Source organism: Myotis myotis, unplaced genomic scaffold (assembly GCF_014108235.1).
Source record: "Myotis myotis isolate mMyoMyo1 unplaced genomic scaffold, mMyoMyo1.p scaffold_m19_p_2, whole genome shotgun sequence".
NCBI lineage: Eukaryota > Metazoa > Chordata > Mammalia > Chiroptera > Vespertilionidae > Myotis > Myotis myotis.
This window is the reverse complement of record NW_023416324.1, coordinates 69,095,363-69,114,429: the sequence shown is the minus strand read 5'-3', so window position 1 is coordinate 69,114,429 and position 19,067 is coordinate 69,095,363. Positions and strand designations below refer to the sequence as shown.

The 19,067-nt window shown below is 42.6% G+C and overlaps 1 protein-coding gene across 9 annotated transcripts in view; it reads left to right on the top strand.

Annotated features, from left to right (window-relative positions):
- Positions 1–15,540: 15,540 nt before the first annotated feature.
- ZNF644 (zinc finger protein 644) overlaps positions 15,541–19,067 on the top strand; it is a 130,447-nt gene continuing 126,920 nt past the window's right edge. For 5 of the 9 annotated variants that reach the window (XR_004973805.1, XR_004973806.1, XR_004973807.1 and 2 more), the window contains exon 1: positions 15,542–15,795. The gene's annotated coding sequence lies outside the window, so the exon portion shown is untranslated. Of the gene's footprint in view, positions 15,796–15,827; positions 16,087–16,175; positions 16,547–19,067 lie in introns of those variants that run through there. The other 4 variants (XM_036347216.1, XM_036347215.1, XM_036347217.1 and 1 more) reach the window with 4 other exon arrangements.

The window sequence follows — 19,067 nt, the reverse complement described above, 5'->3', positions numbered from 1 at the left end:
TAGACACTAAATAATTGGAAATATCAGTCAGTTGGAAATAGGAATTTATGAGATTTGCCATAAATATAAAAATGGGGAATTCCCTGGGAGGGTGGCTCAGTTGGTTGGAGCATCACCCAGTGCACCGAAAGGTTGCAGGTTCAATTCCTGGTCAGGGCACATGCTTCTCTCTCTCCTCTCTCTCCTCCCCCCTTCCCCCTCCCCACCTCTTTCTCTCAAACCAATATACATATTCTCTGGTGAGGCTAAAGAAATAAAAAGGAGAAAAACGTGCAAGTTATTTAGATGGTAATTGAAATCCCTAGAAATTATTGGTAACGGATGAGATACCTAAGGAGAGTGTGCAGAGTTAGGAAAGCATCTCAAACAATCTCGAGGAACTCCAACATATCATGGTAAATGAGAAATATCCCACAAAGGAAATTGAGGCAGACCTACAGAGAAATTGCAGAAAACCCGGGGGAGCACAGTGCCACAGTCGTCAAGGGAACACAGTGTTATAGGAAGAAGAATCCTTTTATATTGACAGTTCCGTTTCTACCATCTACCTCTCAATTTCTGGAAAGAAATGGATCTAAATAATTTTCCACTTACTGAGCCTTTTTTTGTTCCACCTTTTGAAATGTCTTCACCTCCTTTTTCCTGTTTTGGGGAAAAAAAAAAAAAGTTTCTCCCTACTATTGTTTCTTAGGGCACTTTTCACATTTACTATAGTCAGTTGCTTCCCTGACTGTCTTACCCATTACGTCATGACCAGCACAACACCTAGCTGGTCATTCAATGAGTGTTAATTGGCTAAATGAGTGAATCAATCAATATAAATAACATTAAGAATATCTATCATTTATTGAATATTTCCTGTTTCTGGGCACCTGTGATAATGCTTGATTTAAAACTCTTTTAAGCTTTATTAAAACCCAATAAGGCAGTGGTTCTCAACCTGCCCCCTTTGGGGGTTGAATGACCCTTTCACAGGGGTCGCCTAAGACCATCGGAAAACACATATATAATTACATATTGTTTTTGTGATTAATCACTATGCTTTAATTATGTTCAATTTGTAACAATGAAAATACATCCTGCATATCAGATATTTGCATTACGATTCATAACAGTAGCAAAATTACAGTTATGAAGTAGCAACGAAAATAATTTTATGGTTGGGGGTCACCACAACATGAGGAACTGTATTAAAGGGTCGCGGCATTAGGAAGGTTGAGAACCACTGCTATAAGGGGACATGATTATACTCTTCTTATAGATGCGGAAACTGAGGCTAAGAGAGAGAATTCACTTCTCCAAAGTTAGTAAGTTGCAGAGCTGCAATTCACAAACAAGTCTGCCTGATTCCAAAGTCCATGCTTGTAACCACCACCTCTCCCAAGAGAAGTAAACATTCACATTTTCCAGACATCTGTGGAAGAGACATTTTTAAACTGGCAGCTTTCCCAATTCATCGCAAATCATAGCGCATAAGCAACAGCCTGCTCTTGTTCCAAGAATGCTTTCCTCTGGGTCTGAGCCCCCACTGAGCTGCCCTCCCTACCTGCAAAACAATATGTTTTTCCTTAATTCCCGCACCTAAACCTGTCAGCCTGAACAACCTCTGGCTTCCTAAGCAGGAGGTCTCTCTTAGGATTAATACCCTAATATTATTTCCCCCTTCCTAACAGTTATTATCCCATTTGACTCTGGATTGCCTAAGAATCCTTTGCTTGAAGTGCCAGAGTAGTTTCTTACACATCAACCCGTAGCATTGACCTATAGTCAGCATACTAGAATGTAAGTTTTATGAGAACGGGGACCTTGTCAATCTTGCCCATAGGACTGTGCCCAGTATCAAGAACAGTGTGCTCCTGCACCCAGTGGTCTCATGATAGATAATAGCTGACGGAATCAGCCTGATGATGATGCAGCCCCAAACTTGGCTAACTGTCACGGCAACATAGACATGCTGTGCTCTGGTACTTTACAGAGAGAAAACTCATAAACTGGCTGCCAAGTACCTATCAAAAGCTCAACTGAGAAAAACCGTTTTCATGAAGGTTTGCCTGACCGCTCTGCTGGCCTATCCTCTCAGACATAAACCAAGGAGGCAGTGAAGGTAGACAGAGTAAGCTGTTTTTTGGGGAGGAGGGGGAATTCTTCACAAGTCACCAAAGAAATTCCCAAAGTAATTTGTCTTAAAAATGTTTTAGAGTTATTTATATAAGTAATAGAGGCCCAGTGCACGGATTCGTGCACCAGTGGGGTCCCTCAGCCTGACCTGTGCCCTTTCTCAATCTGAGACCCCTCAGAGGATATCAGAGAGCCTGTTTTGGCCCTATCCCCACAGGCCAAGCCAAGGGACCCCACCAGTGCATGAATTCGTGCACTGGGCCAGTTTGGCCCGATCCCCGCAGACTCTCCAAAACCGGCTCTCCGATATCCCCCAAGGCATCCTGGATTGCAAGAGGGCGGTTCTTGAGTGATGCACCCCAGAATCGGGCTCCATCCTCTCTGGGTCCGGGGTTCGGGTGAAGCAGATCTGGGGCTGGCAGTGCCCCAGCAGCAACCTAATCCACAGTCAATTCCGTGAGGAATCCGGCTCCCTCCTCTACTGGTTGGAGCATTTGCCCCCTGGTGGTCACTGCATGTCATAGTTACCAGGCAAACGGTCAAACAGTTAGAGACAGTTGCTTAGGCTTTTATATATATATACTAGAGGCCCGGTGCACAAAAATTTGTGCACCCTGGGGGGGAGAGGGGGATCCCTCAGCCCGGCCTGTGCCCTATCGCAGTCTGGGACCACTTGGGAGATAACGACCTGCTGGCTTAGGCCTGCTCCCGGGTGGCAGAGGGCAGGCCCAATCCCTAGGTGCAGCCCCTGGTCGGGCTCAGAGCAGGGCTGATTGGGGAGTTGGGGCGCCGCCCCCTGTCATGCACAGAGCAGGGCAGATCGGGAGGTTGTGATGCCACCCTCAGTCACACTCAGGGTAGGGCCGATTGGGGGGTTGGGGCACCGCCCCCTGTCTCACTCAAGGAAGGGTCGATGGGGAGGTTGCGGCACCACCCCCTGTCACACACAGAGCAAGGCCAATCAGGGGGTTGGGGCGCTGCCCCCTATCACTCACAGAGCAGGGCCCATCAGGGGGGTTGGGGCTCTGTACCCTGTCACGCACAGAGCAGGGCCCATCAGGGGGTTGGGGAGCTCCCCCCTGTCACACACAGAGCAGGGCCGATCAGGGGGTTGAGGAGCTCCCCCTGTCACTCACAGAGTAGGGCCTATAGGGGAGTTGGGGCACTGCCCCCTGTCACACACAGAGCAGGGCTGATGGGGAGGTTATGGCTCTACCCTGTCACACACAGAGCACGGCCCGGGGGGTGGGGGAGGTTGGGGCACCACACCCTGTCACGCACAGAGCTGCAGGGCGATCAGGGGGTTGGGGAGCTCCCCCCTATAAGGCACAGAGCAGGGCTGATCAGGGGGTTGGGGCACCTTCCCCTGTCACGAACAGAGCAGGGCGGATAGGGGGGTTGTGGCCCTGCCCCCTGTCACACACAGAGCAGCAGGGCGATCAGGGGGTTTGGGCACTGCCCCCTGTCACGCTGATCCCGGTGCTGGGAGGCATATTACCCTTTTACTAAATAGGATAAGGGCTGGTGCATGAGTGGGGGCTGGCTGGTTTGCCCTGAAGGGTGTCCTGGATCAGGGTGGGGGTCCCCACTGGGGTGCCTGGCCAGCCTGGGTGAGGGGATGATGGCTGTTTGCAGCTGGTCACACACCCTTCAGGGTGGGGGTCCTCACTGGGGTGCCTGGCCAGTCTGGGTGAGGGGCTGAGGGCTGTTTTCAGGCTGGTGGGTGATGAAGCTCCCAACTGCTCCTTTTTTTCTTTTTTTTTTTAAATTCTGGGCCAGCTTTAGCTCTGAGGCTTGGCTCCAGCTCTTAGGCCTCAGCTGCTGAAAGCAAGTATCTGGTTTGTTTGGGTTCTATAATCGAAACACTGTTTCAACTCCAGCTCTGAGATCCCGGCTGGCTGAAAGCAGGTTTCTGGGATTTTGTTTAGCTTCTATATTTGTAACAATGTTTCAAACTGGAAGCTCAGAGGCCGGCAGCGGCAGGCGGGGAACGTTGGAGTCCTCCCTCACTGAAGCAAGCAAGCCTCAATTTCATTTCAAGCTGCCTGGCTGCCTGCCGCCATCTGGGCTGGCAGTTAATTTGCAAATCGCCCTGATTAGCCAATGGGAAGGGTAGCGGAGGTACGGCTAATTACCATGTTTTTCTTTTATTAGATAGGATATATAGATTCCTTGATTATTTAACTAAACAATAATACCGAGAGCACATTAAGCTCTAAAAGCTCCCTATTTGACAGGTAAGGTTCCAAAAAGCTGGGGGGAAATGAGGAATTCCAGCACCAATCTTCTCCAATTGGGTTGCTGATCAAATTACAGTAAATTCCTGGATCTTCTCTTATTTTCTATTCCCATTCCAGCAATTTCTTCTGTCAAGTATACTTGCAGGAAAAATATTAATAGTTGGCTAGATGTAACCTTTCTACTTAATTATGAATAGTGACCCTCCTGGAATCTCCAGCCACCTTCCTTATCATGGATGGCTACATGGTGAATCTGTGCATTGGCCTGATTTAGGGAAATATCTGGCACATAATTACTTTTCCTATAAAAAATTCATTATTACCCATAGGAAAAGAGAGTAATTCTTTATCTATTTATGGATATTTCAGGCAAAGACCCTTTCCCCCCACTTTATTATTTAGGAAAATTTCATTGAGACAAGAAAGCTTCCCTCAGGGACTATTATAAGACCACTTTGTTTTCCTGTACAATTCAAAAAAAAAACTTGTTGCTTTTTGGTTTTAGTGCTTCTTTGCAACATTTTTTTCTTATTAGTCAGATTGGCTATCACTGCTCTTTTCCAAAGCCTGCTGCCAAACTCATCAATTTCTCTTCCCAATCCTTAGGGATTTGTTTTTCCTCTTTTCACTAAAAGAAACATCCCTTATGCATCTGTGCATATTTTTAATTTTAAGTTTTTGGATCACAACAGTAGAGGAAAGAACATGCATATATCTTTTATTAACCTTTTCCTTTTTTATTACCTTTAGCTCTCTCTTCTGCTGGTGGCCTCGCAAACAGAATATTGACAGCTACATGACCACTGTACACTGGATTCTGGCCTAGAATTGTGATCTTATATGGGATTTCTTAGGGTACTTTAAAACAAAGACTTTCAAAGGTAGAAAGAAAGTCTTATTTTTCTAATTTGCCCTTGAAGCAATGTGATTTTTAATTCAACATTTCATATATATAACCACACAGCCTTTTGTATTTGACTATTAGGCATCTGATTAAGACAATAAATACAAATAAATAATTTAATGTGGCACTTCCTTTGGAAAGAGTAGTGCCACATTATTTCATATGTAAAGATTTCTTAGTAATCTATTATCCAAGCTGGATGGCACAGCTGTTTAGCATTTACCTTTAAGAGAGGTCATTGTGAAGGTTTATTGAATATTGAGGGGAGAAAATACCTAAAGCTCTTACTGACAGTGTACTAGCTGTCTGTGCACATTTCCTTTTGCCCTTGGGTCTCCAGCTATAAAGCCTAGGGCTTCAATGTTGGCCACATATTTCTCAGCTCACAATACTTACACTAGAAAGGAGGAACATGCCAGGAACAGTTTGAAAATTGGAACATGCAATGGGGCCACCTCAATTAAGGATGGCCAGGTAATCTGTAGCTCATATGAATCTCGGGGGTGACCTGTATGTGGGAAGTGTCTGGTCTCCTGAGGTCTACAAGGGATCAGGATAGAGCCTGGAGAATCAAGTTGCTTATTTAGGCATGGAAGCCTGAAAGCAGGGACTGCTATATTTAGACTACTGTATATTTAGTGCCATTAGACACCTCACACCTGAGTCAAAGGATATCAATAGATATTTATTGGATGGATGAATGAATGAATGAATGAATGAATGAAAAATTTTCTTGACATGTCTGGCAAAATGGTGGAGCAGATGCCATAGATATCTGAGCATTCAAAAGGTAAAAGAAGCTTTTAAAAAATAAGACGTGTTCAGAGAAATGAGAAGACTCGTCACTGTACTGCTGACTTGTGCTAGAGAAGATTACATAATGATTCAGAAGTGGTGTCACTACAGATTCTTGGTCTCTAATGTCCACAAGAACACCAATGCTGCCCAGATACTAAGATCAGGCTCACCCACTCTCAACAGCAGCTCTTTCAAACTTGTTTCACTATCCTCAAGTTTTCTGCCTACCTCCTTCAGGTCACTTTGTGCAGAAAGTTTGCTGCCAAGTTTACAGAGAAAAATGGATAGCATCTAGCAAAAGAAATAATCTCATCTGCCTGACATGACAAGTAGAAATGTGTCAAATGAGAGTGCTACTGCTCCTTCTATTATCTTTCTCTTTAAAAAATTTTTAAAGAATTTTAGAAAAGTTCTTTATTGAAACTGTACATATTTATAGTGTACAATTTGATAAGTTTTTTAAAAAATATTTTTTTTATTGATTTCAGAGAAGAAGGGAGAGGGAGAGAGAGATAGAAACATCAATGATGAGAGAGAATCATTGATTGGCTGTCTCCTGCACACCCCCAACCAGGGATCGAGCCCGCAACCCAGGTACATGCCCTTGACCGGAATCGAACCTGGGACCCTTCAGTCTGCAGTCTGACGCTCTATCCACTGAGCCAAACCAGCTAGGGCAAGTTTTGATATATATCTACAATTTTGAAATCATCATTGCAATCAAGATTCTGAACATATCCATCACAACCAATCATCCTCATGTTCCTCTACAATCCCTTACTCCTCCTTCTGTCTATTCTTCCTCCTCCACAATAGGCTACTGCTGATCTGCTTCCTGTCACTGCAGATTAGTTTGCATTTTTGAGAGCTTTACAGAAAAAGAGCCATGCAGGAAGTATTCCTTTCGGCTGTTTTCAGTTTGGGGCTCTTACTATAAAGCTGCTATGAACATTCTTGTACAAGTCTGCTTGGATGTGTCTTTTATTTTGGGTAAATATCCAGGAGTAAAGGGGATAAATCATATTCACTATATGGTGTGTATATTTAATATCTTAAAGAAACTGCTAAATTTTGTTCAAGGTTGTCATACCATATTAGATTTCTACAATCAGGGTAGTAGTGTTCCAGTTGCTGCATATCCTGTCCAACACTTGGCATGGGCGGTCTTGTTAATTTTAGCCATTCTCACGTCTGTGTAGTGATATCTCATTGTGGTTTTAATTTGGATTTTCTTAACGTCTCATGAACATTTTCCCTGTGCTTTTTTTGGCATTAGTATATCATCTCTAATGAAGTTCCTGTAAGTCATCTACTTTCTAAATCAGGTTATTTGTTTACTTATTGAGTTTTGGGAATTCTTTATATATTATGGATATAAATCCTTTATCAATTATGTGATTGCAAAAAACTTCTCCTAATCTGGAGATTTTCATTCTCTTAACAGAATCTTACAAAGAACAAAAATTCCTAATTCTGATGAAGTCCATTTTATCAATTTTTTTCTTTTAAGAATCATGCTTTCAGTGTCATATTTCAGAAATCTTTGCCTAACATGAGTTCACAAAGATTTTCTTCTAGAAGTTTTTCAATCTAGGTTTCACATTAGGTTTATGATTCATTTTGAGTTAATTTTTATATATGGATCAAAGTTCAATTTTTTGCATATGGATATTCAATTTTTCCAGTATCATTTGTTGAAAAAATCATTCTTCACCTCTTCTCACTTTTGCCTTTTCACCTTTGCTGAAAATTAATTGACCATGTGTTTGTGGCCTATATCTGGACCCTCTATTCTCTTCCATTGATTTATCTGTCTATCATAATGTCATACTGTCTTGATTACTATTTTCCATGTCATTATGTCATAGACCACTTACCAGCCTATGAATTTAGTTTTCTTTGGATCAGGTTCCCATCCATGGTCCAGCTAGCTGTACCCAAGTGTTAGAGGAACCAGGCTTGCAAAGTACAAGGCAGGGCTGCTGAAGACCATTTCTTCATGTGGGCTGAGAACAGGGCAGCTTCCTTTAACATATGCTATGGCTATATAGGCACCATGCTATATCCTGAAAATATCCCATTCTCTTTCTCTGTATCCAGTTTTACTCACTTCAATAATATTTTCACTCTATAGGCCATTCTAAAAATGCAAATTTGATCACATAATTTCCTTTGAAAAACCTAATCATGGTTACTCATTGCCTTTAGGGTAAAGTTCAAGTTTCTTGACCTTTGAGACCTGACTTCTGCTTCCCCTTTCAGTTTCAATTCTCACCACTCCCTACTCCCCATTCCTGTGCTATATTCCAGCCGTGTGAATTACTTGTCATTCTCCAAACATGCCACACTATCTTGATCTTCCTAGGCTCCTTTCATGTTGCTCCTTCTGCAGAATACTGCCACCCTCCCCTTTCCTGAGCTAGCTTTTAAAAGTCTCTTAGGTTTCGGCTTAGATATAACATCCATTCACTTCAGCAAATATTTATTAAGCAACTAATATGAGTGAAGAATTGCACTATGAGTAAAGGATGCAATATGAACTTCTAACATATTCTCATGCAGTATATAGTCTAGAGGACGTGGACATTAAACAAGTAATTATAGTAAATTAAAGTAAAATATAGTTAAATCATGTTCCCTGATAATGCAAAGCAACTATAATACACCAGGCCATTAATCCTATTCTCTGTTCAGTTCAGCTCAAGTTCTTAACTTGGGATGGGGAGAGGCAAGGTTGAATGAAGGAAGTGGGATTCTGCATTCTCAGTATTCTCCTCATCCAATCTTTCTGGGTTAGGCAGATGAAATGGGTGCCAAGTAACTGGAGATTCTTGGAAACAGTGCTGTGATTCTGGAATTCCCAGCTCGTCACAAGACCTAGAATCATTCCTAGTACATTCAAGCTGGAGAAGTAAAGTACTCGCAGCTTCCCCCAACTCCACTGAGACCAGGCTAGATTTTTATCACAAGCCAGATCCTTGGAGGTCTAGCCAGCAAACTACACAGGCTCACCCAGTCATTTCATTAACTTCATAATGATAGGACCTTGTAATTTATGAAATTGAGTGTTTGGGTTCCATTTGTTCATTGATAGTGGATTTTACTGTACACATTAGTGTAACGAAGAGAAAGCAGAGATGTTATGTGGGAGTGAGGTAAAGGGGTGCGGAAGGCCGCTCTGAGAGAGAGATTTCGCTGAGACTTGAAGAATGAGTAGGAGTTAGCCCAGGTGAAGGAGTAGGGAGATGGTTCCAGGCAGAGAGAACCTTCTCCAGGAACCCTTCTCTCCTCCCGCACACTGGCTTAGGTCCTCCTCCTTGGTGTTTCCAAGTCCCTACTGGGTGCTTAGTCCATGGAAATAAAAACTTAGACTAGGGATCCCAGTCTGCCTTGGTACCATGTGTAGCCAGATTGTCAGCTATGGATAGAGCTGTGGCCAAAAATGGTGGCGCCATGTGAGAGCCGTCATTTCTAGCAGAAGGCCCAAACTAGCCACTGAAGACAGCTTGTCATATCAGGGGAGTAAGGAGGTAGCTGGTAGGACTTATTCTTTAATACACATGAGGATCCCTCAAGGAACTCTGCAGGGGTTTTAAGGGTCCTGTAGCAAAAAGTGGGGTCAAAACCCAGTGAAGGTTACTTCTGGGTTACTTACGTTGCAAAGAAAGAACTTGGGTATGAACTACCCTTCAATGTTCTGTATCCCTTGGGAACTTAGCTCAATTTTAACAGCCTGATCAGAGCATAAATTGAAGAGATTAAAAGCTTGACATAGTTTTGAACTTAGACAGTAAATAATGATATACTGGGGCAACTACTAAGTTTACAGAAGACAATTTACCAAAACAGAAATTAGAATCGTTTCTAAAAATGTCAGGGAGTTATTCTATCAGATATCACTGATTGAAAAATATGCTATTATTTTATAAATCTCCTAAGAAATGAAAAAATGCCAGTTATAAACTATAATTAGTAAAATACATCTTGATTTCAGAGATGGTACATTTTTAAAAAGTGTTACAGAATTGATAAAATATGGATTATAAAAATAGTCCATTTTTGTGATTTTAATATGTTGTTATATATCTTTAAGGAAAATAAAAGTTATTTTTCTGGTGAGAGCAGACTAATGATTTAAGTTCCCTTGACATCTTCGTGGCAGAGTGCAGTTTGGTATCAAAGTTTCATGACACCATCTGTTAAGATTATTTCCCTATAATTCCTTACTCATTGAGAAAGTAATTTGGTGTTCCTGGCATCCTACTCTATAGGGGAGGGAGAGCATTAACCAATCTGCCTGAATAGTTCATTGTCTTTGGCATTCAAAATTTTTACTGTAAATTAATATATTAACTATATATATATATATATATATATATATATATATATATATATCCTGCACATTTCATGCATTTGAGCTTCATCAGTTCTAGTCTAACTGATTCTGAACCTGCAAGCTCAGAGCCAAACCCTAGAGGAAAACGACTCCCAGCATTCTCATCACTGCATGGGACACTAGTTGGACAATAAACTGAGCTCTTTCTTTGTCAACTTTAAAATGCAAATAGCACTTTGAGCATATGACTTTTGATCTGTTCTACCATAAGATATTTGAAAGCTGAGTGTGTTCTATTTGCCTTCACATTGTCTAAGGACCCGGAACAATGCCCAGAACATTAGAAGATTAGAAGAGGGGATGGCTCTATAACTTCAGTGCACCTTTCAGGTCTGGGTGAAAAAGGATTAAATTCATCAGCTGCCCAGAGACCACAGCCATTGTGTGTTGAGGATGAAGTAAGGCAACCAGGAAGGAATCTGACAGAGAGCTTGCAAGAGACATTTTAGTGTCCTGGAATAAAAAGATAAATGAATAATAAAAAAAAAGATGATATTACCATGTCATATTTGTAGACCTATATTTTTATTCCAGACTGTTTCCTAAATCTCTTTTTGTTTTAGATTACAACCACCATTCTTTTCCTTCTTACAACATATTTAAAAAAATTGAAGTAAATAATATATGATAGAAATTTTAAGGTTCAATTTGAAGACATTTAATTTTATTTACAATTAAACTAGAGATATCAAAGTCTAATTTATAATTATTGCCATGTAGTAAAAGAATACATCTGTACAATTATATTTCCCAATTATTGATTACAAGAACATCAATACATATAATGCAATGTTTTGGCTTACTACTTTATGTTCATTTTCTTTAGTAAACCACATGCAATGTTTGAAATAAGAGATGCCCTTTTTACTTGGATGTATCTCAACCAAATATTCTAGAACATCTGGAATCTTTCATTCTGGAAAAAATAAACAATAAAGGCATTTCTCAAGTTGAATGTGTGTGGAAGTTTGAAGAAGGCCTAGTGAGGGCTTTCTTCCTACCAGGAGAAGGCTGGCCAGTTAGTTGCTAAGAATCCTTGAACAGTGGCATTTCCCCAAAGCCTGGATTTGTCTTTCAGTCTGCAAGTCCAGTTGCTTGACTCCTTGTTAGGTTTTCATAGTTGATCACACTCCGTTGCTATTTCCCCTTCTTTTCTTTTCATTTACCCCTGAACCCACTGCAGTGGGCTGAGCCTTAGTCTTACTAGGGTAAGAATGACCTGTACATCCAATGGACAGCAGTTATCTTTCATAACCTTTTTTGCTACATTTACACAAGGTGTACAGAGACCCTGCTTTGTGCTCACTAGTCCATTTCCTTTTCCTCTGGGGCATACAGCCAAACCACATTTCCCAGCCTCCACCTGCAGCTAAGTGGGGCCATGTGCCTAGAGTTCTGAGTAGTGGAAAGTGAGAAGTGATGTGTGCCACTTCTGGGCTTGGCCCCTCCCTCCCTCCCTCCTCTCTTCCTGTAGAGGAGCCAGTAGTAGAAAGAACTAAGGGATGGAAAAACGATATAATGGAAGAAACTTAGGTGCCTGAATAACTGCTCCCAGGCCTATCCGACCCTCCCCTTCCCACTGACTGCAGTAGAGCGTGACATGAATGATAAATGAAGCTTGTGAAGTGATTAGCCAAAGAACATATATAAACATAACCCATAGACCCAGACAACAGTGCGATGAAGGCCGGGGGCGGGGCGGGGGGGGGGAGGGGGGTCGGAGGGTGAAATGGGGTCTAACTGATTCTAACTGTAATAGTTTCAACAACATAAAGAAAGAAAGAAAGAAAGAAAGAAAGAAGGAAGGAAGGAAGGAAGGAAGGAAGGAAGGAAGGAAGGAAGGAAGGAAGGAAGGAAAGAAAGAAAGAAAGAAAGAAAGAAAGAAAGAAAGAAAGAAAGAAAGAAAGAAAGAAAGAAAGAAAACAAGAGATGAAGCTTTACTGTGTTAAGCTATTGAGATGAGATTTTGGGGTTATTACAGTAGTAAATTGTTACCAATACTTCCCTGGCTTCTGTGATGTTAACTCTTGCCTGAATCTCCTCGTATCCCTCTGTCCCTTCATTCTTATTTTCTTGGACTTCTCCTTACTAATTTCTTAAATATTTTTTATGCAGTATCCATGGCCCAGTGTTTTCTTTCCGTACAGGTATTCGGTGAAAAAGGCTCAAATATTTTCATGGTTTACCTCTGCTATGCTGATGAGTTAGAATAATAAATATGCTCCTAAATACTAGATATAATTTAAAATATATTTATACTAAACCTATTTTGTACCATGTTTTATAAGATTTTGTTTTAACTATGATTTGAAATCTTTTTTTAAAAAATTAATTATAGAGAGAGGAGAAGAGGGGAGAGAGAGAGAAATCTATTTGCTGCTCCACTACTCATTCATTGGTTGACTCTTGTATGTGTTCTGACCAGAGGTGGAACCCACAACCTTGGCATATCTGAACAACATTCTTAAATTCAGCTAGCTACCTGGCCAGGGCCTGATTTTGAACTCTTTATTACTTGTTTCCTCATCTGCCCCATTCCCTGGTAAATTAAGAGTTGATTATATTTTGTTGTATAGTTCTTTTATTGAACAATAAAACTCCTCATTATTCAACTACTACTTATTGAATATGTGCAAGGAACTATGTTATTCTTTGTTTTCCTGACAGTGCCTACCACAGTGCCTTGCATAGAGTAAGTAATTGGTGAATGTTGATTGAATTGCGCAGGATTATTTGTCGCATATCCTCTAGGTGTGAGGCTCTGTGCTGGGGATAGTGTGAGACAAAAATAAATATAAGAGGTTTGATCTCTGTTTACTTCTTCTTCCCTGTGTGAATTTCCTCCTATCCCCACCCCAATTAACAAACATATTGTAACATTTGCAGTTCCACAAATGAGACTTATAGTTTTGGTACTTAGAGGTACCAGTATGTCAAGAACCAGTGAAGTCCTACAATAAATACAAAACTTGACTTTATTACTAGGTAGTGGATTAATCAATGTTTCATTTTTTTCTTTTGCCTGGAATTCAGAAGTATTGGAATGTGGAGAATTGCCTGCTTTTAACCAATGTAAAATTATTTTCTTTTTGTTTAGGTCATTTGAGACTATACCTTATTTGTATATTTTATTGGGTAATTCCATTCACTGGAATAACTAATGGATTCATATATTGTGCTAATATTGTCAGATTTTAACATATTAACTATAGCCAGGCCTTGTTTTTCCTCATTTTTTTTTTTTTTTTTTTTTTACATATTCTTCATCAGGTGAATTCATCAGAGAGTAGGTGTGCTTTGTAAATTTTCTCCCAAACTATTTTTCACATCTTGATTTTCATTCTCAACTAGAGATTCGTTTTAATGTCTTTAACTATTTTGGCATTGAGCCACATAACTGGGTATTGGATTTTTCCGGTTTGCCTGCTTTTTTCTTTTTTTTTCTGCATTACCTTATTCAAACTTTTTGTCCTTAGCAAGTTTTCTTTCATGCACTGAATTTTTTTGACATGTATTTTGTTTATAAAGAGTTTCATAAATGGTCACTACTTTTACTATAACAATTTACTACTATTATTATTTCTATGGTATTACAATTTAGTTGCTGTCTTCTAGTACCGTATAAACAACAGCTTCATTGGTGAGACAAATGTCTGGTTATGATTGAGTTCTAAGTAGTTCTATTTGCTTGTGTTGTGATCTGTCTGCAGATCAGTCAGTGAGTGGTGTACATTCACAAGAGAGTTTTTTGCTGTTTTCGATAACTGTTTTTGCAGTGATATAGGGTTGTCACAATTTCCATAGTACATAATACTTTTGTTTTTAATTGTAAATCCAATAGTAAACTGAGAATGTTTAATTTTAATGGATTCTGTAGGTGAAATGACCCAAAAGGTACCCCCCCCAACCCCATTGGCTAGAAAAAACAGACAACACATATTTTATTCTTTACTCATTTGTGTAAATGAAGAAAGAGACTTTGCATTTTGAAAGAGCTCAAAGAGCTATGTGACTTGGTGAAAATTACCTTACCTCTCTTTGCCTTATTAGGTTGTAATGAAATTCAAAGAGTTAAACATTGCTTGGTGCATAGTAAGCGCCCCTAAGTGTTAGCTATTATTATTATTAACTAACGCAACAAGTATAAACATCTGTTGTTTGGAATCTATTTTTGCTGCTGATGATGGTGAAGAGACCATCCTACAGGAAAGAGAATGTTTCTCATTCTTCTCAAATAAGTGCAACTATGGTGCATCCCTCTGAACACCAACAACATCTTGAGGATTGGGAGGAACACCGCTCATGGCAGTTGCTAAACCAATAAAAACTTCTTCTTTTTTTTATTTTTAAATGACAGAACAGACTCAGAAAAGCCAAGTCATTTATGAAGGCAGGCCTAGTAGATTTCTCGGGAACTTTTGGTGCACGTCAAACATGTTAGCAACTTCTGTTCGATTCAACAGCAAAGACAACCAACGGCCTTTAATGGCTCTGCCCTCAGACTCCTGGTAGAGAATTCTTGTGAAAAAGGAAGCTTTCCAGCACTCTCCTGGGACGGACTGAGTCCTTGAAGGGTTAACCGCATCTCAGGTGCTTCTTGAATGTGGAGGCCCAGGGGCCCCTCAGTAATGCAGGGAGACAGTATCCTCACCGAGGCGGGCCGGACCTGCCCCAGAGCACCTTTTAGGCGGGGACGGCTGCTCCGCTGGTTGAGATGCCACTTGGGCCACCACCTCCCAATGACCGGCCCCCTCCAGAGTCAAGCACCTTCCCGTGCCATTGCTCTGCAGCTGCAACTGGCAAACTCGAGTTCTCCCGCTGCTTTCCTCCATCGCGGGAGGAGAAAAGGCATCTTGGCGCGCCAGGAGCCGTGGAGACCCAACCCGGGCCTGCTCCACCTTAAAGGGCCTGGGCCTGCCCAAGTATGCGGGTCTTGCGGAGTTGGGCACCACCATATTTGGAGCGTGCCTACTTTGGGGCGGGGACCTCCTTGAGAGTGATTAGGTCAGCACTGGGGGAGGTGACCTTGTTGGGTTTCTGGCACCCGACGACCGAGGTGCGCCCTGGCCGCGGCCGCGCGTCCCTAATTGGCCCCGCAGCCCCCCCTCCACCCCGCCCGGCTCGCGGCGGCCCGAGGGCTCCTCGCCGGCCACCCCCGCGGCCCGCAGCGCGGCAGAGGCGGGAAAGCCACGCGCCTGCGCCGTGGGAACCGGGGCCGGAGGCGAAAAGCGGGGAGCGGAGGGGGGCCTGGGAGCCGAGTAGCGTACAGAGCGGCGTGTGACGCGGGGACGCCGCGCGCTCCCAACGTCGCCCCGGTTTGACGCACACGGCACCAAACTGTGAGTTTCAGGGCTTCTTGGGTCGGATTCCCCGGGACCCGAGTGGGTTTGGGCCTCGGGGCTGTGGCGGCGGCGGGCCTGCGGGTGGCGGACGAAGTTGGGGGACGCGGCCTGGGGCGCTCGGGCCGGGGAGCTACGCCCTTAGGCTGGGTCCCAACCATCCAAAAGGACGCATTTTGCCGCACAGGCTAAGATGGCGGCGGCGGCGGAGGAGGCGGAGCTGGTGCTGCCCAAGGAGCCCGGGCCCCGGGTTCGGGGAGGCGGCGGCCGCGGGGGGCGGCGGAGCCTGAGGTGAGCGGCGGCCGCCGCCGCGGGGCGGGACCCGGCGGAGGCCGCGCGGGGGGGCGGGGGGTGGGGGAGAGGGGGGAGGACTCGCGGCGGCGGCGTCGGAGGATCCGGTGGCGGACACAAAGGGGCTGAGCTGGGCACTAGACTTGGGGGTTTTGTTTTAGTCACATGAAGCCGAGCAGCCAGTGAGCAGTCGGGGGAAGGGGCCGCGATCTGGCCCGGGCCCCGGCGGCTCGGGGAGCCCGGCGGTCGCCATTGCCTGGCACTGAGTAACGGGGCGTCCGAGGGCAGGACCGGCCCCGTCTGCGGGCTGCTGGCGCTCGCTCTCCTGCTCGAAGCGCCGGCTCTGGCACGAAGTGTGCACATCCCTCCGCTCACGTGGGGCCGGGACCGCTGCTCCCTCTCCTCCCCCCGGTTCTGCAGGAGGCTCTGCCGCTAGGTGCCCGGGAAGTGGCTGCCAGAGGTAACTCGCTCCAAGTGCGTGGGCTGCCGGGGGCTCGGTGGGGGTCCGCCCGCCAAAACCTTTGCTTCTCCAGGTCTGACCCCCTGGCTTTGTGTCCCCGGGAGCTTGCCCTCTGCCCGAGGGAAGCAGGTGTGTGCTCCTCTCTCCCGGAGCCCGGAGATGCGGTGCCCCGCACGCACCCTTCTCGGTGATGGGCAGCTGAGTGCGTCGGAGAGCTAAAGGTTTCTTGTGGCCAGACTTCCGCAGACGGCTCTCGTGTCGGGACCCATCCGTGGTTTATTTAGCCACCTTTACTGGAAAACTTTTCTTGAACTGTTTGCAGTCATGTTGACACACATTTAGCTGGTGTATACAACTTAGGTGTAGGCTGCAAGTTTTATGTCACCCTTCAGAAGTCATTAAGAAGTAACTCAAACAAGGGGATCCACCACCGCTGGGGGCCGGAATGATCGTCCTCTTTTGTACACAAATCAATGATTTCGACAGAAATGCCGAAACAACGTCTCTTCTGGCCAGTCCCGACTAATGCCAGTCTTGTTGCATCTTGATGATAGGTTAGATTGGCTTTAATAGAATATTACCTCTCTGCAGTACCTTAGGCTTTTTTTTTTTTTTTTTGTATGTCAGAAAACATTTCAAAAAATAGACAACTCAAATTGCTCAAAAAAGGAATCTGGCTGTTTGCCTTCAGTGCCATATGTAAGTATCCAGGGAACTTGATGGCTGCAATACTGCATTAGTAGGTTTGGTAAGAAAAAAATCAGTTTTTATAAAGTTATAATTTAGACATTCTAATAGGTGAAACATGAAGGCTTGACTAATATTAATAAAATGATACGTATATTGCTGTTAAAATCATAGTATTGTAAATTTTAGAATTCCTAACATGACTTAAAGTTATACTGCACTTATGACTTTGTGTATTGATAATAACGAATATTTGAAGTACAAATTTGGAAACGACTAATGTTTTGGCCAGATCACATTAACAAATTAAAATGATTGAAAGGATGCTTAAACACATTGCAATCACTAACTTGAGATCTCTGTTCAAATTAAAATTTGGACTTTTCACTTTTACCTAAAACTTTCACTTTCTCTGTGTGTGTTTTTTTCCCCCCAGATTTTCCCCCTTTTAGCTTTTTTCCTAACAGCATTCTTCTTATATTAATGAATAGGACTTATATTAACACATTGACAAGTGTATTACTGAATCATAGTTTTAGAATGGAAGGGATCCCAAGGAACGCTAGTCTCACCTTCTCTTTTATGGTATATTAAGGGCCCGAGATGATTAAGTTGGCATAATGGAATATTCTCTCTCAGCTTCTTCCCCATTGCTCTTTTCATTGCTTATGTTTTCTGGTATTAGAATGCGACTGTCTACAACTAACAGTGGTTAAATAAAATAAGGGAGTATGTTTGAGAATATGTGTTAGATACTGTAATATTCATGAGAACTGTGATAATAACTTTACAACACTATTTAATGAGATATGATGATTTAGGTTTTAAAGTGATTTTCATTAAAACCAATTTAATACAAAATAACAGACATTTCAGATAGTTTCACAGCAATATTGTGTTTTAATTGGGGGTTTTCAAAAAGCAGTTATGATCCGTAAGTTAAAAAACAGCCCTAGCCGGTTTGGCTAGGTGGATAGAGCATCAGCCTCCGGACTGAAGGGACCCAGATTCGATCTGGTCAAGGGCACATGCCCGGGTTGTGGGCTCGATCCCCAGTTGGGGGCATGCAGGAGGCAGCTGATCAATGATTCTCAACATTGATGTTTCTCTCTCTCTCCCTCTTCCTTCCTCTCTGAAATCAATAAAAATATATATTTAAAAAACAAACAAAAAAACAGGAAGCTTGATAGACTTCTTGAAAAGTTTGAGATAACTGTCATTACTACCAGTTATTACCTAAGAAATGAGATGCATGCTGAAAACAATGGTGCTAGTGCCTTTCATTTTGTAATAGGGTTGTAGTTGTGTAATGGACTTGCTACTTTGGCCCTATTTAAAAACAACTTAACACTAATTACTACTGAGTAGTATATCTGTAAGTTCTAACAGAAATTAAAGAAGTAGTAAAATCATTTATGGTGAAATACCACAATTTAACTTTTTGGATATCAAATTTAACAAAAACAGTTAAATCATGTTGAGGTTTTAAAGCTTTTATGGGTTATTTAAGGTACATTTAAATCATTGACTTTTCTAAGAAAGTTGATAGGCTATTTTTAAATTTTCACCACTATGTAAGTGAGTGGGTTTAATTACACACTAGTCTTGTGATAATTAACAATACTCCCAGATTATTTGTAATTATAAAATGACTCCATGACCTGCAATCCTTACATATTTTGCAAGTTTAATTTGTCATTCAGGTTATAAGAGGGAGAGTTTTGGTTGTGGTTGAATTGAGACACTCATAGTAGAAGGAGAAAAGACTCTGCTAGAAGTGATTGGATGATACCTGAAATTTAGAGAAATTGGTTGTCAGAAAACATCAAGTTCA